This window comes from Mugil cephalus, chromosome 4 (assembly GCF_022458985.1).
Source record: "Mugil cephalus isolate CIBA_MC_2020 chromosome 4, CIBA_Mcephalus_1.1, whole genome shotgun sequence".
NCBI lineage: Eukaryota > Metazoa > Chordata > Actinopteri > Mugiliformes > Mugilidae > Mugil > Mugil cephalus.
The window spans coordinates 29,200,634-29,227,634 of record NC_061773.1 but is presented as its reverse complement, the minus strand read 5'-3'; the positions used below and the strand labels follow the sequence as shown (position 1 = coordinate 29,227,634).

At 42.3% G+C, this 27,001-nt stretch overlaps 1 protein-coding gene and 1 pseudogene across 1 annotated transcript in view; both read left to right on the top strand.

Annotated features, from left to right (window-relative positions):
* The window catches only part of LOC125006460 (nuclear factor 7, ovary-like), a 1,183,669-nt gene that overhangs the window by 867,461 nt on the left and 289,207 nt on the right, over positions 1-27,001 (top strand). The gene's annotated exons all lie outside the window — the stretch shown is intronic.
* On the top strand, positions 2,369-6,818 carry LOC125006363 (annotated as a pseudogene).

The window sequence follows — 27,001 nt, the reverse complement described above, 5'->3', positions numbered from 1 at the left end:
ATCTAAACCCAGAGCTCGGACTCCTTTCATCCCATCTCAGCTGGATGTGGTGCCTCCCTCCTCATCTCTGCAGACCCACATGAGGTTTTAGGTTGAGGAGGACCATTGAGAGGCTGCTGAGCAGAGAAAATAATCTAATATCTGGAGGAGGAGATTCAAGGATCTCTGTGTGTTTATCTGACAGTCGTCTGTCTGAACGTCGCTCCTGCTCCCTCCATAGTCATCCATCTGCCTCTTTCTGCTTTATTCTTATATTTTTCCTCTGTTGCAGCACATCAGTGCTAACAGACCATTACTCAGCTGTGTTAAATTCCAGCTTTGTATTCTCGGTGCACCAGAGAAAATGTCACCTCCCAAAAGGATCGCTCCCATAGAAAACCAAGAATAAATACATGGGAATCCTGACTGGTGCTGAAGTCACAGCTGTAACATTCAGCATGTTGGTAAAATCCATCCAGACCAGTCAGATCCCACCTGATACATCTCTAAGTTCCTGTGTTAAATTTAAAATTAAATTTTAGCCAGCTCTGGAGATCTGATCTCAGTCTGGGTGTAAATCAGCTGCAGCGCCACCATGTGGTCAGTAAAATACTGTATCTGCTGCTGCCTCTGATGGATCTCTACCTACCACTGGACCAGAACCAGGAACACATGGATGGAGACTTGGAGACTTGGAGACTTGGAGACTTGATCCAGATTTAGGAACAAGATGGAAAGACTCTCACGTGATGAGATCTAATTTACTTTAGAGACAAAGACTCAGACTAGACCTGAACCTGCTTCTATCTTCAGATGTTTATTTCTCGGTAGTGACCTGATTCCTCTGATAAGAAACAAAAACTTTGTTCACGTTCAGCTGCTCCAGTCTCAGACTCTAAAGTTAATGCATCTTATACTGAAGTTAACTTTGATGCAAAACATAAACCACATGTCTGTGCAGCATCAGCCATGTAATAGTGTGTTTAAATATACCCCTGGTGTAGCTCTAAGGATTCATAAAGACCCAGGATTCACTGCAGGAGAGATACTGATGTGGCCGTGATGCCTTGCAACTCAGACTATGATGAAGAGCTGTGATTCCTGAGGACGCGGCACAGATGAGACTGATTTGATGTTATTCTCTGGATCTGTGCAGGTGTTCTACCTTTTAAATCCACACACTCATGTATGTGCTCTGAAACAAATGGCTGTGAAATTATTACTAAGAACTACAGTAACTTTACTGGTTATTACAGTAGAACGCTGTATATTTTACAGGAAAGTCCTGTTCATGTGACTTGTTCCTGTTCAGTATGTTGGATATTACTGTAAAAATCACAGTAACCAGTAAAGTACTATAAACAGTAAGGTACTGTAAACAGTAAAGTACTATAAACAGTAAGGTAATGTAAACGGTAAAGTAATCCGCTGTATTTTTACTTGATTGATTATCTCATAATTTCGTCATTAGATTGTCTTTATGAGTACATTAGTCAGAAGACGGTGGTGAAGTGGTGAAGCTGAAGACTTCACATGAACCCTCTTTCATCAGGGACTTTGTTCATGTTCCTTCAAGAAATAACCACATCAACTATTCTTTTTTTAGTTATTTTAAATATGGGTCATTCTCCTATTGATGGGTAATATTAACATATAGAAGGTATATATAGGCTTTATGAGCATCTATCATGTTTAACAGGTGCAGTTTCAACCTGAATTTATCACTTCTAGTTTAAATATTAAATGATTAACAATCCTGTTATAAGAGTAATTTAGAAAGTAAAACTAATTATGTATTTATTTATTTAAATGTACATTTATACAAATTACTATTATATTACACCATGGTCCGGGTGAATTCCTCGATTCTGATTGGCTGTGGGGTGTACATTAATGAAAGAATAGAATAGAATAAAAGAGATGGGATCAGATTAGACCCTGATCATATAAATATCCTGATAACACACTGGAACAACTCACTCCATAATTAAACACCATCAGTTGACACTCCCTCTAAGATTAAATCCTATAGAGTGAAACACTCCCTATGAATAACAGGTCCAACTACATTCATCAGAGGGGTTCTAGTTAAGCTCCGCCCCTCACCTGATTCACCTGAGACGAACCAGGAACCAGTTTATGATTATTGTGTGACTAAAGAGAGACACAGACGATCAGATTCAGCTTCAGACCAAACTAACACCTTCCTCTGAGTGAGTCCAGCTACAGGAGAGAAAAGTGGAAACTACAACACTGCTGCTTCAAGCTGCTGACTCTCCACACACTGAAGGTGAGTTTGACCAAAAACAGGAAGTTAGTAGAAGATGGAGGAGAGCCATGACTGACTGGACTTTGTGTCTGCTGTGTTCCAGCTTCACTCAGAGACTAAATGGCTTCCAGATCAGAGGAGGATCTCTGCTGTCCGGTCTGTCAGGAGGTCTTCAGAGATCCTGTTCTTCTGTCATGTAGCCACAGCTTCTGTAAAGTCTGTCTGAAGAACTGGTGGAGACAGAATCCATTACACCAGTGTCCAGTTTGTAAGAGAAGATCTTCAAGAGATGATCCACCTTTAAACTTGGTGCTGAGGAACCTGCGTGAGTCCTTCTTACAGGAGAGAGATCAGAGATCTCCAGAGGCTCTCTGCAGTCTGCACTCTGAGAAACTAAGACTCTTCTGTCTGGACCATCAGCAGCCAGTGTGTCTCGTCTGCAGAGATTCAAGAAAACACTTCAACCACAGATTCAGACCCATCGATGAAGCTGCACCACAGCAAAAGAAGATCCTTCAGGAAACTCTGGAGCCCTAAAGGAGAAGTTAAAGGATTATGAAGAAGTTAAAGTGAAGTTTGATGAAACAGAAAAACACATCAAGGTCCAGGCCCGACTCACAGAGAGGCAGATTAAGTAGCAGTTCAAGAAGCTTCACCAGTTTCTAGCAGAGGAAGAGGAGGCCAGGATGGCTGCACTGAGGGAGGAAGAGGAGCAGAAGAGTCAGATGATGAAGGAGAAGATGGAGGCTCTGAGCAGAGAGATAGCAGCTCTTTCAGACACAGTGAGAGCCACAGAGGAGGAGCTGAGAGCTGAAGACGTCTCATTCCTCAACAACTACAAGGCTGCAGTGGAAAGAGTCCAGCGCTGCCCCCTGCTGGATGATCCACAGCTGCCCTCAGGAGCTCTGATAGACCAGGCCAAACATCTGGGCAACCTTGCCTTCAACATCTGGAACAACATGAAGGACCTGGTCTCCTACACTCCTGTCATTATGGATCCAAACACTGCTGGAAGAAAACTGATCCTGTCTGAAGATTTGACCAGTGTGAGATTAGGAGATAAACAACAACTTCCTGATAATCCAGAGAGGATTGATTATTACTGGTCTGTCCTGGGCTCTGAGGGCTTTAACTCAGGGACTCACAGCTGGGATGTTGATGTTGGAGATAACACAGGATGATTACTTGGTGTGTTAGCAGAATCTATCCAGAGGAAGGGATACATACTATCTGGACTGTGGGGAATAAGGTTCAAAGGAGGTAAATACTCAACATGTTCACTAGCTCCTTCCACTGATCTCCCAGTAAAGAAGAAGTTCCAGAGGATCAGAGTGAATCTGGACTGGAACAGAGGAAATCTGTCCTTCTCTGATCTTGATACTAACACACACATACACACCTTCACACACACTTTCACTGAGAGGATGTTTCCATACATTTATACTGGAGATAAACTCAAACCTGTGAAGATTTTACCAGTGAATCAGATCAGTTAGAGATAAACAGGATGATTCTGTTCATGACGTTGTTTCTTTTTAAGGTGGACTTCTACATTTAAGGTGGACCGTTAGTTTTAAGGTGGATTTCTTAATTTTAAGGTGGATTTGTTAGTTTTAAGGTGGACCAGTTTTAAGTCCTCAAGTTATTATTCAGTGTTTCCCAACTATTCAATAGATTTAAACTTGACAGACTCATATACGTTTAAATATTGAACATTTGATCCCAGCTCCTGTTTTATTTCTTCACTTCAGTCTCGTTGGTGAGTTTCATCTGCAAACATCAGAGCAGGAGGTCATAGAAACTAATTAAACCTCATGTCCTCCTCGTCTCCATGCCTTCGTAGCAGCGCCCTCATAAAGACAGTGGCAGGGAACCAAACAAACAACACAACACATAGCAAATCAACAAAGTAGCTAATTATGAAGATTTGCATTGCTGCCAGTGATCATTAGTCGAGGGATATTAATGCAGACGATGCAGGAAGAACATTCAGAGAACGTTCCGGAGTCGGTACTTTAATAATACAGTCTGCTGAGGCCTCCGGGCCAAACTCCAGCAACCGTGGACCACATGTGTTTACGTCTCCACCGCTTCACCTCAGCGGCTGATATCTGGAATGAAACATGTCTGAGAAGGATCTCCAGGTCCATCTGGGTCCATCCGGGTCCATCCGGGACCAACCAGGACCAATCAGGTTCATCTGGGTTCATCCGGATTCATGGTTCAGTAAAAGAAGATGGACGTGTTGAGTTCTAAATGACTGGTTCAGGAGCTTGTGTGGATGGAAACTTTTCAATAGCCCAGATGAAACAAGTCCAAGATGAGGAGGACAGACATTCACAAACTCTCACTTGTTGTTTTTCCATTCCTGCCAGAAACACACAAAACCTAAATATCTCAGTATAAAGTGGAATTGAAACACATACGTTTCTAAAAACCTCTCAAATATCATTAAAACGAGGTGGTTTTCCAGACACATAAAAGTTCATCTCCATGGAAACACTTTCTTGTTGTTTCCCTGGAGACGATGCAAGGGGTCATGTGACCAGTTCATCTGAATCCATCTTCCTCAAAGTGACAAGAATTACAGAGAATGACGGGATATCACCAGACGAGACTTTACCAGAGTTAAAACACCTTTCAATGGAAACACTGAGACACTGGACTTTATCAGCATTTCAGAAACATCACTTTTATTTTGAGAAAAACCGATGGAAACGTAGCTGATATTAGAATCCAATGACCTCCTTCCTTTGAATCCTGAGTCCTGTTAAAGACCACTGACCTGGTTCCTCTGAGGACTGAAGCTTCCAGGGTTCAGGTCTAGTCTGACTCTTTGTCTTCAAAGTAAATCTGAACTTAACTCTTTCCATCTTGTTCCTAAACCTGGATCAACAATTAAGACAACTAAGTCTCCAACCATGTGTTCCTGGTTCTGGTCCAGTGGTAGATAGAGATCCATCAGAGACAGCAGCTGGTACAATATTCTACCGACCACATGGTGGCGCTGCTGCTGATTGACACAGACTGAGATCAGATCTCAAGTTCTAGCTGGGGACACATTTGAATTAAGAGCAGGTATGTTAAAGATGGACAGGCGAGACCTGCTTGGTCTGACCGTGAACTATATTTACACCAAATGGTCCTAAAGGAGTCAACACCTGCTCATTCTCTGAGAACACGAGAACCACATGAGGATTTTAAAGGTGTTCTGACTGAACAACCATTCAGACATTTGTTCACTTTAAAGTGGACTGAAGCTCTGATGCTGTGTTTTTACGCTCAAAGAATTTTTCCATTTGCTGATGTCGTCAGTTTCAGGACAAATGTCTCAAACACAAACACAGACTGTCTTCTACCGAGCCAGACAGGAGGACAAGTCGCTGGAATGTCAGAGACCATGAGACCAGTTTAACCTCTAGTGATGTGGAATAAGATCTTAATCTGTGTGAATCATTTCTCCAAACAGGCATCAATAAAACTAATGAAAGTGACACTCAGCATGTGTGGTTTTATTTTTAAAGAGTTTAGTTGTTGTTTTTCCTCCAGGCTGATGAAGCCTGAGTTTTATAAATGATAAACTTGTGTGAGACGTTCAGTTCAGAGCCAGTCACAGAATGAAAAGCATGAAACCATGATGGGTTTTATTTAGTGATGCATTCATATGTTCATCACTCCAGTGAAGGTGGAGCTGGTTTAAACAGTGACCAGTAGTTCATCAATACAGTCACACCAGGTTTAATCTTCCTGTTAATAATCTGAAATAACTGAAGTCTTTATTTATCCTGTTTAGTTTTAGTTCATTTCCAAATCACATGACATCTGCAGGGAAACGGAGGAGTTCAATGTCTCCTCTTTAATGAGACGTCTGACTCCCTGAAACATCGACAGGTTCAATAGGAATGAAACAGACATGCCTCAACATCACGGGGAGGAGGAGGAGGAGGAGGAGGAGACGAAAGGAGGGAGAGTGAATTAAAGAGTGAGGACAGAGGTGTGCTGAAGAAAAGGGAAAGAAGAGTGAATGAAGGGATGTGAAGAGGTAAAAAAGAGGAGACAGATGGGTGGGAGGAGAAGGAGGAATGAAAGAGGAGCGTGACGATGGAGAGAGAAAAAGAAGAGGAATGAGGGAATGAGAGAGAGGAAAGGACAGATGGTAGGAAGAGAAGAAAACAGGGAGAGATGAAAGAAGAAATGAAGACAAAGAAACAGGTGATCTGAGAGGAGAAACATGTTCCCTGTATGAAAGTCACATAAAACCCCACGACTAGAACAGAAAGATAACTGAGACGGTAAACTCTAAGAACTGAGAGGAGACCCGGTCCAGAGGAGTCCTGGTCCAGAGGAGACCCGGTCCAGAGGAGACCCGGTCCAGAGGAAGACCTGGTCCTGGTCCAGAGGAGACCTGGTCCAGAGGAGACCTGGTCTTGGTCCAGAGGAAGACCTGGTCCAGAGGAAGACCTGGTCTTGGTCCAGAGGAGTCCTGGTCCAGAGGAGACCTGGTCCAGTCCTCTCTGCAGGGTTGATGGTGATGGATGTGGTCCAGATGCTGTGGATGGTGCAGCTGTAGGAGTCACTGAGGGTCTTAGTTGAACGTCTTCTTCGTCCTCATGACGTCCAGTCACCGTTGATCCTTCTGGACCAGCTGTGTTCAGGGTTCAGGTGAAGTCTAGACTGATGTGGACCCCGGGATAAACAGAGGCTGATGAGGGCCCCTCTTCTTCCTCAACTCCATCACACTAATGACCGTGCTGACGACATAAATGTGTCTGAATGGTCTCTTTGCTCTTTGTGGTGTTTTATGGCAGAAACAATAAAAACAGAAAAACAACATATACACAGTAACATCCTGTATCGTTTCTATCAGCAAACATCTGTTACCTACTGCAGTAACGGTGGGATAAAGACTTCCTCAGTCAGAGCTCACACATGTGGACGCCAACAAGCTGCTCCTTTAAAGCATGGAGACCAACGATGTCCACTACCGTCTCCTTCCTCTTTGCTGGCTAAGGGGAGGTTGTTGTCCTCACACCATGAACCAGACTGGACACCTCCCTCCTGAATGAAGCCACTAAAGGAGGAGAGGATTCTCTGAACTCCAGCCTCTCACTGCTTTAGCAGAAACATATCTGTCACATCTGTCACTGGAGCAAAACAACAACTCAACATCTGCTGGAAGGAAGTCCTCAGTCAGACACCAAAGCAGGAAGGAGTTACATGTTCCTGCTGATGCTGACTCCACGTGTTCATCTTTATTTTATTGTCTGGAAGAGTTTCACATTCAGTCGCTCTGTAACAGAAGAGGAACATGGAGAATGTTTGGACTTTTTCTCAGAGCAGAACATCTAAAAACCTGGACATGTGGTTCAGATCTGAGTCTTTGTGTGTTTGTGTCTCTGGGTTTAAACAAACGTCCCCTCCTGTGTTAGCTTAGCAATGCTACTTAGAGCGGCTTAAGAGCCTTTTTGTGCCAGCAGAGGATTTGTCTGATGCATGTGTGTGTTTTAAGGAAAGCCTCCAGGTTGGAAGAGCTTAAGTCAATATTCGCCAAAATAAGACTTATTATTTATTTCTTTAATTTTGTGTGTTGAGAGAAAGAATGTGTAAAGACCCCGGCAACAACAATACATGTGTTCAGTTAGTGTTTCTACTACGGAGGCCTGGAGGGTCTGTGCAGTAGCAGGCTTCATCTTTAATACATCCAACTTATTTCAGGTACTCTAGCTCCAAAGAGAAGTAGTCTCACATGTTTCTTTTCTCAGATAATATATAAATTTATTTCTCAAAAAATGTCAGAAAATGAAGATTATGACCATGAAATCAGTGTCACTGGGCTGAGATGAGAAGACTTCAGGATGGAGCTGGAATGATCTCCTTTAAATGGTTTAAAAGCTGAAATCATGAAGAATTGCTGAGTGATCCACTAAAGAAACCAAGGACAAACCCGTACACAATCCCTTCATCCGACTTTTAGAACCCACAGATGCCTCCACCGTTAGCAGTCCTGATGTATATGATGGAGGGTATGTCCTCCGCCGTCCTGAGGAAATAATTCCTGCTAGTCGCTCATCTTAACTCTGACTGCAGCTGTTTGAGCTGGACCTTTTCATTTAGGACAAGGTAAGACTGTTTCCTGAATTGTTGAATTATACAGTTGGCCTGGTGTGATTAGAAATAAAGGAAATGATTCACTCTGTTGGCAAATTATTTTCTTATTGTCTCTGTAAAAAAAAAAAAGTAGAAATCCAGTTAATTATAAGGTTACATGTAACAGCTGCATTCATTTTTCTCTGAGAGGCTTCACCTCAACAACAGAGTCACCTGTTAGAAACTAATCTGAGTCATTACAGAGCTCAGAGAGGAGGAGGAGGAGGAGGAGGAGGAGGAGGAGGAGGAGATAATGGAGTGTGAGGAAGAGGAGCCTAAAAGAGCGTGAATTAAAGACAATAATGACACTGAATAGAAGCCTAAAGGAGAAGGAGCTGTGGGGGCTGGAGGTGTTAAGGGAGGTGCAGCCTCAGCATGTAATTAATACCAATATCCTCGCTTCCATCGGACCGTTAAACGGATCAACCCACACAATTTAGCACGGAGACGAGGCGAGGAGCGTTCATTTGAGAGAAATAAACGAGCCGGTGGTGTGACCACAGCTGCCACATCACTCATGTGTGAATGTACCAACGAAGAAGAGATTTCCTCTCCTCAGATAACCACCCCTCCATCCTGACGCTGGGTGTAGTGTGACTACAGGTCAGTGGTCTCGTCCTCGGTTCACAGGAACCTGCTGGAGGCCGATGAAAGCTCGGGACTCATCCGTGCTCAGAGCTGCACCGTCATCATGTAAAACATGCAAATGAAAGCAACCTGAAGCTTACGGTTTATATACGGTTAGACTGAAGTGGGCAGACACTGAGTGTGTCATTTTGGGCCGGTGACGGGGAACGGTTCCTTTCATCGGTTTGATTTTACACGTGGAACATGTTAAAGCTGCACTGGGGGAAAATGAAGAAGTGAATCACAGTGAGGCTGAGATCATTAAAGGAAAAGGAAAATGTTTTGAGTCCTCATGTATCTCAATGAATGCAGATATTTGGGTGTTTTCAAGTAGAGAATAGAATAGAAAATACTTGTAGCTTGTACACAGACAGTAAAACAGTAAAATTACAGTTAACTGGCATTTTACTCTTTTACAAAGGAGCATTTAAGCTGGAGCCACTGGTGTAGAAACAACCTGTTAGTTGAGGTTTTTATTTTATGTGAATCATCGATGGATTAATGAAGGAGACCAGGTGTCCTCCCAGGGCCGCGTGGGTTACCAACACCCTGCAACGATTTCCTAAAGAGAGACTCATACCAACGTGAATGAAAGACACTGGAAGTCGTTGCTGCTCTGGTTGTGTGACTAGTTCCAAAGTGGCACCATGTGAGCAGCTGTTTTCTGTGTGTTTGTGTCATCTGTTCATTTATTCAACTCTTTAGTCATTTCTTTCTAAAACAGACAGAGTTCAAAGAGCAGCTGAACTCATACTTTAATAAACTCTCAGCAGCAGATTCATTCCACTGATCTCTACATGTTGAAAGAAATAAGAGAATGTGTTTACCAGCTCTGATGCACTTTGAGATTTGTAAAATCGTATTTTCACTTCAGCTGATAAAAGATTGGACTAAATGTCTGTGACATTTCCAGTGAATGTAATCATGTGTTTTATAACACTTTCATTCAGATCCAGCCAGGAAGCCCCAGTCTGAATCATTCCTGCTTTTCTTTTCATGTTTAGTACCATAACCAACGCCTCCCGTCACAGGAGCTTATCTCTTTTATACCTGCCTCCTGGAAATATTTTACAACACTCTTGAAGTCAGAAAGGACCTTTGAAGGCTGCACAGTCCCGTAAAAGCTTAACATCTGGTCGGGGATTGTAGCAGTGAAGTGAGCAGCACATGAACCTCCACCTGTCTCCCTGGATGCTTTTAGAAATACACAACCACTGACATTAGAAACCAAAGTGATATGTGCACATAGAAGGAATGAACATGATCTCCTCGTCTGCAAAGAAACGACTGGAGTTCATAACAATGTGTGCAGCTCCTAGTTCAGTGGGAGTGGGAGCTGCATGTTCATACTCTGATCCTCATGATCTGTGTTCACATGCTTTAACATCAATGTGTCTTTGTGGTCAAACAAATAATTCATGTCGACAGAAATGTTTCGTGAGAGACAGCAGGAAATAAGTTAAAACCCAACCTCGGTTAAAAACACACCAAACCAAAAAGCTACTGTTAGCTAGGAGGCTAAGAAGTTCAGGTTATTTCCATTTGGTAACATGTGATGTCATGGTTTTGTGTCCTTGTCTTGTTTTTGTGTTGAGCTTCATGTTTAATTTTGCCATGTTACTGAGTTTCCTGTCTGTCGTGCTTCCTTGTGTTTTGTCATGTTTTGTGTTTCCTATTTTATTTAGTTAAGTTTCTGTATTTCCTGTCCTGTGCCTCCTTGTCTCTTGATTATTATTATGTTTGTGATTCCATGTCCTCGTCTCCATGATTCTTTGCTCCATTCCCATAAATCTTTAGGTTTTTGTATTTACCTGCCATATGCAGTGCTTTTTGTTAATTATTAAATACTTTTTATTTGAACTCCCTGCCCCGTCTCTGGTCCAGCATTTGGGTCCTCACCTCCTTATATCTTGACACATTAGCTCTCAATCTGATTCTAAAACAAGCACAACAGTGATTAAATGCATGACATTTATTTCAGTAATGTCCTCTACAAACTTAGACATGTCATCCTGCAGGTTAGAAATCTCAGATGAAAAGAACACGGGATCCAATAAGAGAATGACATTAAAGCTGCTGGTGAGTGGATTTATCCATCTGTAGGCAGCAGGGTGATTTTAATATTCGCTGTCCTTTCCTCTTCTTTTAAACGTTGCAGCATCAGTGTTTGTTTGTCTGCAGCCTTTGACCTGAGTGGACTCTGATTCTGATTAGATCATATCCTACTAACATCCACATCACACATCCAATCTTCTTCTACTGCCTCCTGTCATTAAATAATAATATTAAGACATTCTGACACTACAGGGACATGGTTCTGGGTAATAGGAAACCTAAAATAAATTATTAAAGGTCAGTCTTGGGGATTGGTGTTGATCAGGTAAACCACTGATTACAAAGAAGCACTTTGTACAACCCCACTTCACAGAAACTGAGCTACCCTTTCATTCAAACTTGTGGAGTATTGGGGTAAACTGAGGGAATATGTTGGACTCAGAGTCTCCATTGGTTCTGTCCAAGGTACTGCTACTTCCCAGTGCTGCAAACTAGGTCACATTTAAGCAACACACAGTATAAGATGATCAACAACCACTTTGCCACGTCTAATGGATGAAAACAGAAAGCAGTGCCCTTGGTCTTCTCTTTCTGTTGTAAACATTATGAGGTCCGTTTCCACCAAACCTCCACAGTGCTGTACCTCAATATGCTTAAAGTGCTTGTCGGATCCGACTCGCCAAGGATGCAACTGGGTCGACTGCGTCCCATATTTCTGAAGGCAGAGCTTTAGGACAGGCACAACAAGCTGCTGTCACACGGACAGGGTGGAGAGGCAGGGAATCACTCAACAGGGATAACAGCTCACACTTGGACATTTTGTCCTCAGAGACATTTATGGTGTAACACTCTGTCATTCACACAGAAAGTAATGGGAGTCGGTAAAGAATTCAGAGAATGAAAATGACAGCCGGGCCCAGTGTGTGCAGTTTGATTCTCTCTTTGTACTGTGAAAGTCACACAAAGGCAAAAACAACTTTCTGTAAAGACAAAACAGAAGAAATAGAGAACTCGTTTGAAGTGAGTTCAAGCATAGTCAGGAATCCTGTGACGTCGTTTCATGTAAACCGTGTCACCGTGGAGACGAGGATGAAGGAAGAAGACAGATATCGTCTGGGTGATGATGATCTACGTCTCATTTGTGCCTTGTTTCTCCATCTTGTGTTTCTGTAAAATGTTCACTAACTGGGAGCAGCTCAGACACGGCCTTTAGAAACCTGGAGCTTCGCTGGTGGTTTACTCGCATGTTCAGACCGAGAGATTTCAAGCTGAAGGTACATGAACAGAAACTATAAAAACTAATTTAACTCCGCTGCTCTTAAACAGTCGTGACCGTTCGCTGCCTCTGCTGGAGAAATTATATATGTCAAAAGAGAGAATCAAACACACCTGAAGACAACGTAAAATGTTCTTTTTCCCGCCTCCTCCTCCTCCCGAGGCCTCACAGGAAGTAGAATCCACTGTTCAATAGAACGAATAAACCAACACACTCATCAGGGTTTACACTGTGTTTTGGTTCCTTATGTGTTTTACAACAGAACTTGAGTCATAACATGAAGACATGAAATCTGCAGGGCAGTTTATGTCGATGTATACAGGGAACACATGTAGACACTGTGTTATTGTTATATGCTAACTTACTAAATATTCGGGGTCCTTTAAAAAGCTGAGGAAACAGCCTCACATGGTACGGGCCATGTTCCACCTACTGTAAACCAATGTGTTACGGTCTGGACTCTAAACCTGGAGGTGACATGGAAGCAAACTACAAACAGAAATGAACTGCAGGTCAGTGCACAAGAATTAAGCTTCTCCTTGTGCTCCAGTCAAATTGGACCAAATATAGAATATAAAAACTTTAAATGTAACGCGAGCACCAAGTAAACAAGGTGACGTCATTAAAAAAATACTTTGAGGTTTTAGCGTGCTCATACCCTGATGACCAACATACCAAGCCTCTGAGGACTGCTGTGTATTTTATTCTGAGCGGTACAAACTGGAGTTGTACTCCAAGGAGCCTCTGACAGAGGTGTGAAATATTCACCTATGAATCAATGGTCTTTATGAAATGAAGTTGACTCAGTTCAGATATGAGTATTTCTACCCACAGCACCAAAACACATGTTTTATTTAATGGGTCCAACGTCTGTCCTTCAGCTCACAGCGGACGTTGGACCATCACCTGAAACGCTCCAATGAACTCAATCTAGAAAGTGTAAAAGTTCTGTGTTAACGTCTATGCATTTATTTGTTTTACAGGCATTGGTGCATGGTCGATTCCCCAAAGTCACACAGCTGAAAGTTAAACAGCTTCTACTTTTTAAAGACCTCAAGGACATGGGCCACCGCTGGCTACAGTAAAAACCTGAACAATAATTCAGAGCACGTTAAGACACAATATGAACTCATTTGACCCAAATCAAATCAAACTGTATTTGTTGTTCTTGATGATGTGAAATGGTGGGAGTCAAACCGTCAGGGATATATATTTTTTTTCTCTGCAGTAAGATGAACAAGGATGATTTTATATCCAAACAGAAACAGGACCAAGGACGTGAACTTCAGACTCACGTATCTGGATCTAGTTCAGACTTGAGACTTTGATTTTGAAATACACACTCAGGACACAGGACAAGTCATTCTTAAAATGGACCAGAAACATAATTTTCAACCATATATACCAGACAGGACATATTGAGATGAGGACATTTCTCCAGGACCACGTAGAGACATGAAGACACAGGACTGAGGACAATATACAAGGGACTGAGCTTAAAGTGCATGTGTGCAGTACAAGACAATCCAAACAATATGAGCAGAGTGACATAGACAGTAGAAAACACTGGACTAACACACAGGACTAAGACAGGAAGCTGGTTTCCCTCCGTTGACCCCCTGGTGTAATATTAGAGAGAGGAACGTCGTGGGTATGCAGGAATGCACTGTGGTGTGTTTGTGCATGAGAGTGTTGACATCCTCAGACATGTCACAGCAGCTGTAATATCACACACACGTGTTTAAAGCTGTGGAAGGACTTTCCACTGACATCATGCATTCTCTAGCAGCTTATCCATGTCATCCCAACCCAGAGCCTCACCCTCCTACAGGCCTGAGAAGATATGAGGGCAGGTCACCAGGTCCTCACTCTGATCCTCTAATATTTCTGTGTGCTCTCGTACAACTTTCTTTCTGAGATTTAGACTACAATGAGTCAATAGAACATATGAGTGAAGCCTCGTTTCCAACGACTGATCAGGGTCTAATCTGATCCCATTAATCAGAACAGAACCAGTTGAGTTGTGAGATGTTGGTGGTTTCCTCTCATCAGCTGATGCTCCAACATTTCTACTGGATGAAGGTCAGGACTTTGACTTGTTCCTAAACATTCATCTGGTTCTTCTGGAGAACCACTGGTGTTCTTGGGCTCCTTGTCTTCCTCCATGACCCAGTTTCTCTTCACATTCAGCTCATGGACTCATGTCCTGACATTTTTTTTCAGAGTTCACTGGTAGAATTCACAGTTCATTGGTCCATCAATGATGAGCAGATGCAGCAGAACAGGCCCAAACCAGGACATTAGCGCCCCCATGTGTCATGGAGGGATGAGGTCCTGATGCTGGAATGCAGTGTTGGTTCATCTCCAAACATGACAAATCCCAAACATTTAAACCAAACTGTTCTACTCTGGTCTCATCTGTCCACTAAACATTGTCCCACATGTTCTTTGTGGACAGAGAGCAGTGTCTTTGGTTGTTGAGTGGATTCATCAACATGAACATCAGCCATTGTGAGAGAGGCCTTTAGCTGCTTAGAAGTTCCCCTGGGTTCCTCTGGTTCCTCTCCCACTATGATGGAGTGATGTTTGTTGGTGGACCACTCCTGTGGAGGGGAACAGTCGTCTTCAATCTGTCTGACTCTCTGTGGATTATTTGTGGCTTCCAGACTCTTTAGAGATGGTTGTGGAACCTTTTCCAGCCTGATGAGCAACAACAACTCTTTTTCTGAGCTCCTCACAAAGCTCCTTTCATCTGTTGTCATCACACACTTCAACACAAACATGAGACAAATCCCTGATTCATAGAAACTAAACCAGGACCTGAGTCTCATCACATGGATGGAGACACTCCTGGACTCATGGACTCTGGTTTAATCCTGGAGGAGCTCTTCTCTGATGTGTAATATTGACTCATTTTACTGAATATATAAGTATAGTGTTTGTTTTTCATGTAGTTTATTGGGTTCTCTTTGTCTGCTAAATCTACTGATGTTTTGAGTCATTTTAATTAAGAAAACACAATAGCAGAGAAGCAGCATGTGAACAACATGTGAAAACCTGACATGTCTCTGTGCTGGAAATCACTGAAGCAACGTTGAGTAATCGGAGTCAGACATAATCAGGGTTTTTCCCAAACATGGAAAACATGACGGGAGTTTCTCCAGCTGACAGGAGCCTGCAGGGAATGATGTCAGTCACATAATCAACTCCTTCCTGTGCATCGCAGCTCTTTCATAGTTTATCTTCCACACGTCAAATGAATGTGTTTGAACCTGCCCCCACATGCCAACAGCTAAATCAATGACAAACACCGAGAAGCATTCCACCTGCATGACTGCAACGAATCGTCCTAAAGGTGAAAGTACATGTTGTGTAGAGAAGTCATCTGAGAGTCTTTCATACAAGTCGATTGTTTACAAAAAAGGTAAGAAGCAAAATAATATTTTCATTTTATTTTAATTTAATGTAGCTGCTTAGACACTGTCCACCTCTGAAAATAACACACTAATATAAAGGTTGACATCTCAGGAGCTGAAGTGTAGATTGATTTGTCTTGTATTATTTATTATTTCTCATTAATTCGATGACATTTATCAGCCGGTCCAGACTCATTACACAAACCTTCAGAAAGCACTGCGACAAAATAAATGCTCCTTTTATTCATTCATCAGCCAATAATCTGTTCATTTCATGTCTCAGGTCTGTCTTCACACCGTTTACGTCCATTTAATCTAGAAGCTGTAGACGTCTGGTGAATGAGCTGCTCAGTGAGTTCAGGGTTTAGACTTTATTTCCATTCCTTGTGTTTCTTTTCCTTTTTTTTTAATCCAACAACATTCTACAAGAGGCAAAAATAATTGAAAGTAGAAAAAAAGAAGAATCAAATAAATAAATAAAAGCAAGGTAAGCCGGAGCAGGAGAGCCGGCAGCAGCTTCAAAAAGAGCAGACGCTGCTCTATATCTCACCAGTCAATAGCAGCAATCAGACTTCATTATGGAGCCAGCGTGGCGCCGAGAGCAAAGCAACGAGTCTCTGGAAGGAGCTCCTGTTTTCTGTTGTTGGCTTCATGATCAGGTTTTTAATGTCGCTGCCTGTCCTCTGTGCTGCCGTCGCTAAATGAACTGAACTAAATGTTTTCAGGTGTGGAAATCAGTCTGAGAGAGTTTTATTTTTATATATGACTTCACATTTCTCCGGATCTCTGAGACAAGCTCATCTGGACTCCCTGTGTTTCTAGAAGAAAGTGTTAGTGTGATTGTTTGAAGCCTGCACATCTAAAATCAAGAGGTGGAAATAAAAACTGAATTTACGAGATGCTGAGGCTGAAATTGTGAGAAATGAAGACACTTAATTACAACGACGCTCAAAACTTAATGAAAGGATCGATGGGCTGCATGTAGCAGCTATAAAAGAAAAAGCATCATGATGCGTCTGATTTTATTTAATTTAATTTAAGTGCTTCAGACAGAAAAATAAAAAGATGGAAACAATAAGAGACGCTCTAAAGGAAAAGCTACCAAATTCTGTTCTTTCCTTTTCTCTTCAGATGTTTCATGAGCAGCATTTTATTTATTCTGTCCTTTTTTAAATGTAGAAAAATCCTGGAGTGATTTATTCATGTTGTGTTTGGAATAAATTTAGATTTTCCTAAAAAAAAATCTAATTGTATGTATAAATCCTGTTACAAAGATGGTGGATGGTAGAATGAACCCGAACAAAGATGATCCTCAATACTAAAAGAAGTCAAAACAGATATGAAACTCCAAAGAAGAACATTTTACAATAAGAGGAAAAGCAAAAGGTTGAGAGGAAAAAACTCAGTATCATGACAATTATTTTATTTTATTTAATGTTTATTGTAATTCTTATGTCCACGTCTGGTTCATATATGTTATTTCTTATCTCATGACTCTTGGACAAATAATTTCCCTGCAGGGATCAATAAAGTGATATTGAATCTTGAATGACAGGACGTCCAGATCCAGGTCCAGGTCCAGACTACCAGGACAGATTTCCAGACTCTAGGTTCTCATCACCTTAAGGTCTCATGACTATACTCCTCACCAGACATTTAGAGGAAACGTCTTCTACGTGAGTTTGTCTCAGCTTTGTGGAGGTTTTTCTTGGTCCAGGTCTTAGTTTATCCGGCCCCAGTGAAGCTGGGTCCTGATTAGCAGCTCGTTATGTTGAAGAAGTGAATCTCTGCAGCAGCAGAATCTGGATTCACGTTGCTCCTGATTGAGAAGATGATCAATGACAATGAACTTCATTAGAAAACAGAATATTATGTCCGAACTCAGCGGCTTGGTCCCTACACCTCCCCTCCTCCCCCTCCTCCCCCCTCGCACATCAATGGGAAATCAATGGCTGTCTGTGAGAGAAGAGGGCGAGAGGTGGCAGCAGCGAAGCTATTGCTCCACCTGCTGAATGCAACGTGCCTGGAAAACCAAAGCCGGGGCAAAGGCAGAAAGGGAGGGGAGGCCGGAGGAGAAGAGGAGATAAGAGACGGGAGGTCAGGGAGGTAGAGGTGAGGCTTTATCTCCACAGAGGGAGAGAAAGAAGGAAGACGGAGCGTATTGACTGAGGAGGATATACTGTACAAGGAGTACAGATTAGCTCCCCCTTAGAGGACTTCACGTGTCCATGTCCCTCTCTGTTTGTCTCTCCACAGCTGATGGAGGACGATTTCTGTACGATACCATCTCTCCCTTTCTCTCCCACAACTAAAGGAGGAGACTAAGGGAGGGGAGGGGTCCAAGGTGGAGGAGGAAAGAAAAGAAGAAGCAATAAGGAGGTAGGTAAGGTTAATGCCACCTCAGCTAGAAGACAGAGTGATGGAAAGAGGTTGATGGACAAAGACGGGGGAAGTAGACGACTAAAGAAGAGAAAATATTAGATAAAGATGTAAAGAGATGAGAGAGAAAAGGGGGATGAGGATGGATGGATAGATGGATGGATGGATGGATGGATGGACGGACGATGTTCAGTGTGCACACAGTTCAAGTTTGAATTATTTTTCAGCCAAATCAGAAGAAGACCAGCAGAGTTTGGAGGAGTATCAGCTGTTAATGACGACACAGAGGGAAATAAAGAAAAGCTCAGGCTCTGATGTAGAGTCACACTTCCACAGTAGCAGAAAGAAGCACAAGCAGAATCAAAGATGATTCTTCTGACCTGCTTCACCGTCCACGTGTCCTGCACTGAGACAGGAACCTGAGTGCGATGAGGTGGAACGTTCTCCAGGCTGATCTTTGCTTTCAATCCTCTCGTTCAGGGCCGATCAACACGCTGACGCTGCTCTTCCACCTCAGCCACTCAATAATTCACAACTTCACCTCTAATTTTAACAAGACTCGGCCAAAGGGGAACTCAACCCTCCCACCACGCGCCCCCCCCCCCGGCCGGAAACAGCCCCGTCAGCTCTTCAGACACATTAACAATCAGAGAGAACGTCGGAGCTACACTGAATCTAAATGTGAGTTCCTGGACTCAGACGTTTGTTTCCTCTTCTTCTCTGGATGGATGAGATGTGGGACACGCCTCATGTGATGCTTTTTATTTGACGCTTGACGGATGAACTGCACAATCAGCAGCTCTGAGTCGAGTCGTTTCCTCCCAGTCCTGCTCAGAGCTGCTGACATTAACTTTAAGAGCCAGCGACACATTTTACTGCACGTGTGCATCTGCATTACAGAACCTCAGCGTGAGTTAATGGTGCAGTTTAACCGTCCTGTGTCTTATTAACTTCTGTCAGCATGCACAGTGTTTTCTACCAGCTTTAATGTTTATTGGAGAAATGAGACAGGATCAGAGCTGGCTCCTCAAGGTCCAGGTCCGGGTCTGAGTCCAGGTCATTATCAGACTCTAGTCATGTGACCTGCAGGTGATAAAAACCTAAATTCTCCACATTTATTCATCATCATCATCATCATTCAGAGCTGAACGTCTTCTAAAAACTCAACAGATGAGTTTGTCTCAGTTTTTTTTTTTTTTTTTTTTTTTTTTTTGATAAACTCTGACCTGAATGAAAACCTTCAGACGTTATTTCCACGGAGAAAAAGTGAACAGTGTAAAGTGTGTAAAGTGTTATAAGATGATGAATCTTGAAATAGTTTCACATTGTCATCAGTTTACCTGTTGGTTCATTAGAATGAACCTCCATGTTCCTATTTTTGACTTAGGCCTCAAATACAAACAACGCAAAGTTTATCGTATTTGATTCATGATCGTTTGAGACATAATTAATACCAGTTAATTAAACTTGTAGCTTTTGGCAGTCGTTTCCAAAATGGCTGCCTTCATGGACCTTCTAGTCTTTGTTCACTTTTAAAAGGTTATAACATCATTTCGTTAATATCATTTATGATTTGTACTTAAATATACAGATACAGCATTTAAATGCTCTCCTAAAATGTGCATTCATTCATTCATTCATTCATTGGTGGAATATATTTACTGAACGTTACACAGAGGTTCACCTGGTGATTAGTGGATTTTGTCGTCCTCAGCTTCACAGTTAAATATGAAAACCTATAGAATATACATTTACTAAGTCGGTGCAGGACTGCAGACAGAAGGAAGTTTAGTTTACTCTGACCCCCAGCACACACTGAGCCCATTAGCAACCAGCAGCAGAACGGCAACAATGAAAGAGGAAAGAGGACACGTTCTATTGTCACATTCTAACTATTGAATGTTTTATATCTCTACTAAATCCATAGAGTCCAACTTTAATGGTCACTGATTGGTTGATGTGGTCCATCATCCATCCATCATCTGTCCATCCATCCGTCCATCCATCCATCCATTCATCCATCCATCCTCCATTCATCCAGGTCTTTATCTTTTAAACCTGTAAACTGAAGAGAAATGACTTTAACATAGGTTTTAACACGGTCGGCTCTGATATCAGCATCAGGAGTGAAACCACGTTTTCCTTTCTCCAGTGTCCTCTGGTTCTCATCCTGTCTCAGGTAGAGGTGGCAGTGATGATGGGGGCTGATGTGATACTACTCTCCAGTTTTCCCTGTGTAGCCGAGCAGCAAACTGCCCCAAAGAGAGTCGTCCTCACTCACGTTCTCAGGCAGCGCAGATAAATCAGCGTTTGCGAGTGGAGGTCCTCGACGGAGACAGACGGCCGTTCATTAGCTGCTGTCTTGTTATGGTGGAGATGTGACAGAGGGAGATAAACAGCCTTCTCCTCCGTCTGAGGAAACAATCACACAACATCTGACACATTCCTCCTGTTAAATACTTGGTTTTCTTTTTAACTACATCTTGGTCTGAATATTTTCAGTTTTTCTCATGTTTAACCCTTTTAACTCTGTTTCTGCTACTAAAACATCTCTTTGAATGAAGAAGTTTGAATATGAACTCAGAAAGGATCCTAGTGAAACAATGTTGCGTCCGCGCCCCTGACCTGACTCATTGTTGGAAGTTTGTGGATGAATTTAAGAGTTTTGAAAACTTTTTTTTTTTTTTTTTACTCTGTTATTTCTTCTCTGGTTTAAGGTTTCACTTCAACAGCAGAGTAACCTAGCACCTAATAGATGTAATGCTGCAACAAATGCTGCAGTGATAATAAAGACCTTCTGATTCTGAAAGGAGAAGAAGTCGTAACCTGGATGACTGAGAACATGCAGAAAGGGAAGCATGGATGGTGGAGAAGGTGGTGGACAGAAGCATCAGATGAAGTGTAGCCTCATAGCTCTAACTATCTATACCTGGTAGCTGAAGGCTCCACCTCATATTCTACTGTAGAACCTCTAGGAACCACAAGGAGACCGCGAGGCCACGAGGCGTTTAAGATACGATGAAGGAAGAGGAGTTAAAATAAAACACACCTTAAAAAATAGACTCTTCTGTTCTTTGGCTCCTTGTCAGATCCAGTATACGGTTTATTTTATTTTATTTTTTACAGTTTTGGACATTATACAGATTGATTAAGACATGTTTCCAAATTTATCTCAAATCAGGAGCAGAAATCTCTCAGTTATAAACGTGTTCCTCCAACCAGACAGTAGAGAACTGAAGAGGCTAATTTGAATGAAATGACTCTATGAAACCTTGGTCTTTTCTAACTTCCTGTGCAGGGCAGCCATTAAGATCATTACTGGCCACAATCTCAGCAGTCGTCTTTAGTTCTTGGTCAACGTTGTGGGACATGATCACTCAGACATGTTTATTCCATGAAACGTTCTCTCAGAGACTCCAGGATGTAGACGCTCCATCTGCTCGGCCAGTTTCCCCCCAGCAGTAAAAATATATACGTCCTCCGCCATCTTGGCTCATTTTAAGGGGGTTAAGAAAGGTTAATAACACCAAATGTTCCATCAGCACAGCAGTAAAATCAGTTTATACACTGCAGCCAAAATGAGGACAGTAATCGGCAGCTTCCAGAGTAATAACCTGTAGCTGCTGAAAATATGTGAAGGAGGAAAAAAAGAAGAAGGCGTCTGCAGCCCCGGACCACAAACACACAAATATACACAAAACACACACAAATATACACAAAACACAAATATACACAGGAGGTGACTTTCTAAAGAGTTCACATTGGAAAGTTTTCTGTTTGAGGTTATTTCTCCGGCCACAAACAAACTCTGAACCATATTCAGAACAACAAGGACGAAATGAGTTCGACTGTGACGTTGGATAAACTCAGTTTACACGGAGCTGAACCTGAACTCAACATGCTGTAAGTCGCCCTGACACACTCTCTCTCTCTCTTTAGGACACACACTGAAGATGCTTCAGTGAAATCTGAACCAGGTCCTGGAGGTTTGAACTAATCCTCTCGTCTCTGGAGGATCCATGTTCTCCACTGTTCACCGATTATAGAATAAATATCAGGATATCCGTCTACTGCTCTTTAACCCTGGTAATGAACCGAGTCAGAAAGTCTTAGAGGATTAGACTTAAATGAGACGTGGTGGAGAAGTTAAAGAACTCCCTCTGGTTCAAGAAGAAGAAAAGAAGAAGACAAAATGATCTGTTTTGAGAAACACAAATATGCAAATATATCCCAATAATTAGGTAGGATATCTGTAAAATATATCCGATATCTACATACATCAGATATATGCACTAAGACAAATGTTAATAATAAGTTAAATCTAAATAAATGTAGGATATAAAACACGTCCTCAGGGTTTAACCACCTCACTCCTGTTCTGTCCTCTGATTTGTCTTTTCTCAGGCCTCAGTCCATCAGTGCTGGAGGTTATGATTAGTGGAGTCAGAAGACGCTGTTCTGGGTGAACATGGAGGACAAGCGCCGTCTCCTCCGGCTGCTGCTGCTGCTGCTGCTGCTGAGATGATTAAGAATTGAAGAGTAACGTCCTCCTCAGGAATCTGAAACTTTCTGAAAGTTGAGCTGGAGACTGAGCCCGAGGCGTCGCACAGAGACGACAGCACCAAATTGAGTCCTCTGGAATTAATTTGGATTTTCAGCCAGTCAAACATGAATGGAGGTCCTGGATGGACCAGGTTCCCCGTCTCTATCTGCTGAGGGCTGCTAATTAAAAACACATTCAACATTCAGAGCGAATCCAAGAAAAGAAGAAGAAGAAGATGAGGAGGACAAAGACGATGTTCAAAGTCCTGACAGATGCTTCTCCTCTAGAGTTAGAAGCAGAAAACTCCTGCTCAGTTCACAGTGAGTCCAGATGAAACACAAGTCGCTCATGGTCTCGTTTCATTGTTACACGTCTCAATGTTTATGTGATTGATTAATAAAGAGGTGGAAGAACAAACCTCGGATCAGATTTGGATTTAACTCACTTCCTTTAGAGGCGTGATGTGTTTGTATCTGAGGAATGACTTTCAGCTCAGTTACTGATCACAATTATAAAATTATATCACATAAATAAATCACATAAAATCTGATGCATTTCCTGAAAAGAAACTTCTGTCATGATTATCTCAACTTGAGCTCCTTTTATTAATGTTTAATAAAATAAAAATATTTAATACAAATAAATACAAGATGCCTCGTGGACTTAAAGTCCCTCAATTAGTGACATGAACCTTTCTTCCTGACCACGTCCATGTTACATCATCAGGGCTGTGGATAGTTTGGAGCACAATGAGATCACAACAAGCCCTTAAACAACCAACACACACTTCACTCAGCGTTAAATGGACCTTTGGATCTTTAGCCTCTGGTTATATGATCCATGAAGAAGACGACAGACTTGACACTTTGACACCAGGGATCTGGTCGTCTGAATTTCTGGGTGTTTGTTAAATGTTGTGGACCAGCTGTGTCTCTCTGTCCTCCAAGTGTTTGATGTTTGCGTCAAAATCAGAAAGAGAAATACAAACCAGTATGATCGCTGCTGCATTAATTAAAGAGGAAAAGATGCCGTTAAACACCTGTAACATTCCTGCGTAAATGTCAAACAAACTCTATTCTGAAGACGTGTCAACAGCCTTTAAACCAAATGTCCACGGAGTAGAAACAGGCTGAATACCTTCACCATCTCACCCAGCTATAAAGCTCAGCAGCTTCAGTTCTGTTCAGAGACAGCAAACACATCCAGCTGTTCTTTTATCAGTGCTGTCAGTGGGAGCAGGTCTGGATCTAGATGTGGTTCTACTGGGAAGGACTCATGTGAACAAAGAAAATGCTGAAGGCTGAATCCCAGAAGCTGAGTCTGGTCCTGACGTCAGGACTCCTACAGCAAAAATAGTTTAGTGTTTAGTCAGAACCAGAGCTCAGGTTAAATTCACTGAGACACAAACAAAGACTGATCTCTGATTGAACCGTGACGTCTCAGCTTCTAATAACTCCTTCCTCCATCATATGTCTCTGCTTTTTACAGAGAGCTGTGAAGACTTGTCAGCTGTGATTTACTGGTAAATAAAACTCAGGCCTGAGAACTAATGCATGGAGAATAAAAATGTGCAGGTGTTTGAGCTTCACTCACATCGTTCCTCTTCTCTGTTCTCACTGTGCGTCGTTCACCGTGTGATTTAGAGAAAGCAGCCGTCACCAACAGACCAGAGGAGGATTTAACCACAGGGAATAAAAGCAGAACACGTCACAGTGTGTGTGGTCGACTGGGACCAAACACTGGGAGCAGGAGTCACTCTCCTCTGGATCTTCTTCTCCAGACCTGAAACATGGCCTGTTCTTATAGAGTCTGAAACATTTAAACTATTTTTCTTTAAGACAGTGTTTTGCTGTTTGTATGTTATGTTGTTCAGAATACAGCATGTAGAGTCGAATCTCTACAGTAGAGATAAAGATTCACAGAAAACATTAATGTTAAAACACAACATTCTTCCTTTAAGTCGTTGGCCACAAACAGAAGCGACTTTACAATAAAACACACACTGGCTCAGACTTAAATCACATCATGTCCTGGTTTCAACAATAGAAAGTTAGAGTGACTCTGTCTGCACCAGGTCTGTGCTGCAGTGAACGCCTACAGCTACGGTAAGCCCCGAGGGACAAACATGTGTCCGTCAGTCACAGCCTGCTCAGCTGGAATTAATCCCAACACATCTCACTCAAATCATTTCATGGGCTCAGAAACTTCATTTGTTTGAAACAGTGTTGGAATGAGTCTGTAAACTCCAGGATTGACTTGGTATTTTCTCCAGAACCAGCTGAACTTCCAGGGAATACAAACTTTAAGCTCCTTCGCTCTAATTGGATCCACGGCTCGAGGCTTTATTCTCAAATGATTCAAAGAAAAGAAGAAAAAAAGTCACTTCAGCCCTTTAATGTTTTTACAAAAATGAGAATATAATAATGATTCTCTTGGACTCGGTTCTCTCAAGGTTATCCTCCTTTTTAGGTCAGAGCAGCACCTTACGTAAGAACCGTATCACCCACCACCCAGCATCCGTTCAAACACTCATCGGCCTTGTCCTCATTTGTCTGGTTTTATAAAAACAAGTTCTTATCGTGGAGGAAGCAGACAGATGGCACGGACAACTGGCAGATAGACAGACCGCAGAAAGAACGAAGAAAGAAAGAAAGGCATGAAGGAAGAAAGGAAGGAAGAATAAAGAATAAAGGGAGAAGGAGGCCAAGCAGACAGAGTGGAAGCCAGAGGTTTGGGTCTCAGAGATAAAACCCACTGGACACTGCTACTTGGATGCGTAGGAGTATTCCTCTCCCCCTCCCTCCCCCTGCTTCCCCCTGCCTCCCCCCTCTAAGCCCCTGCAGCTACATGCCCGCCTGCACCAACCATCTGGGAGGAAGGAGGGAGGGTTGTTTCTGGTGCCAGCTTCATACAGACATGGATCTGGAGGCTGCTTCAAACACAGTGAGCTGGATGGGTGGATGGATGGATGGATGGATGGGTGGATGGATGGAGGGGTGTGCAGCACAGTGCCTGGCCACTTCATTAGGTACACTAGAGTATTTTTCAGCCGCTGGAGGTTTCAGACTGGATTTTGTAAAGTGTCTTGAGACTGAGACTAAGAGACTTTAATGATCCACGAGGGAAAGTGTTTGGTCACAGTAGCTTAGTTCCACATAAAAAAAAACACTCAAAAACCACAAGTAAAGATAAAATAAGATTAAAATAAATATATAAATCAAACCGAACTGAAGGTTCAGTTGAATGAAACTGATAACGAGGCAGATGTTTATAGAAAAGTTGATTTTCTTCTGTGTTCTCAGACTGAGGCACATTCACTGATGGTCACTTCATTAGGTACACCACACTAGTGAACCCAGTCCCAGTCCAGGAACTCAAGCTGAACCAGAACCTTCATGGGACTGGATTCAGATTTAATATGTACACACTGACTCTAATGAGACACAGGTGAGACTGATGACGAGGGAGGACACACTAATCAACCAATCAGCCAATCAGAAGACAGAAAACACCACAGACGAGACGTTCAGGTCAGGAACAGGAAACACAAAGAACCCAAACAGAGAAAATGTTAAAGAGTAAAAACAATTTTTTCTGGTTTCCTGATGTTTATTTTGAAACTTTCTTTACTTCCTGGTTGTGTTTCCTCCTGTGATAATGCTCTGTCCTGTTGTCATCAGTCATTCGTGTGTCTTATTTCTTTGCCTGTATTCTCTTATTCTTATCATATTAATTATTAGTGGCAGTGTGTCGTGTGTTATGTTTTACTTTTAGTATTTTTGGATCACTCTGGATCACCTTCCATTAAACTGCTCTTTTATTTTGAACACCGTCTTCATTAAACTCCATCTTTAACCTTCTATAATCTGTGTCTCACAGCTTCATCCTCTCTGTTAAAGCTCCATCCTCCTGATGATGGTCCAGGTCGATCACCACCTTCTGAAGCTGTTTCAACATTAGAGCATCATCCCGATGACAGACTGACTTCAGGACTGTTTACATTTCAACCTAATGTTTTGTCATGTGATAAAGATGAATATAAAGGAGTTAGAGTCTTAACGTGACCTGGAAGAATCAGTTGGATGGACTTTGGTCTAAATGACGTCCTGTACCCGGGTCAGTCTTTCTCTGCCCCCCTATGCTCTGGTGGAGTGGATGAGATGGTCCACGATGGAGAGCAGTTTGTCTCAGGGACAGGAGGACACTGAACGTCTCCAAGTGTCTGCCAACAACGTGTCCAGCCTTTTGACTCATGTCCTTTCTGCTGGTACTGGTCCCCCAACAAACCCCAGTAAAGTCCAGACTGGTAG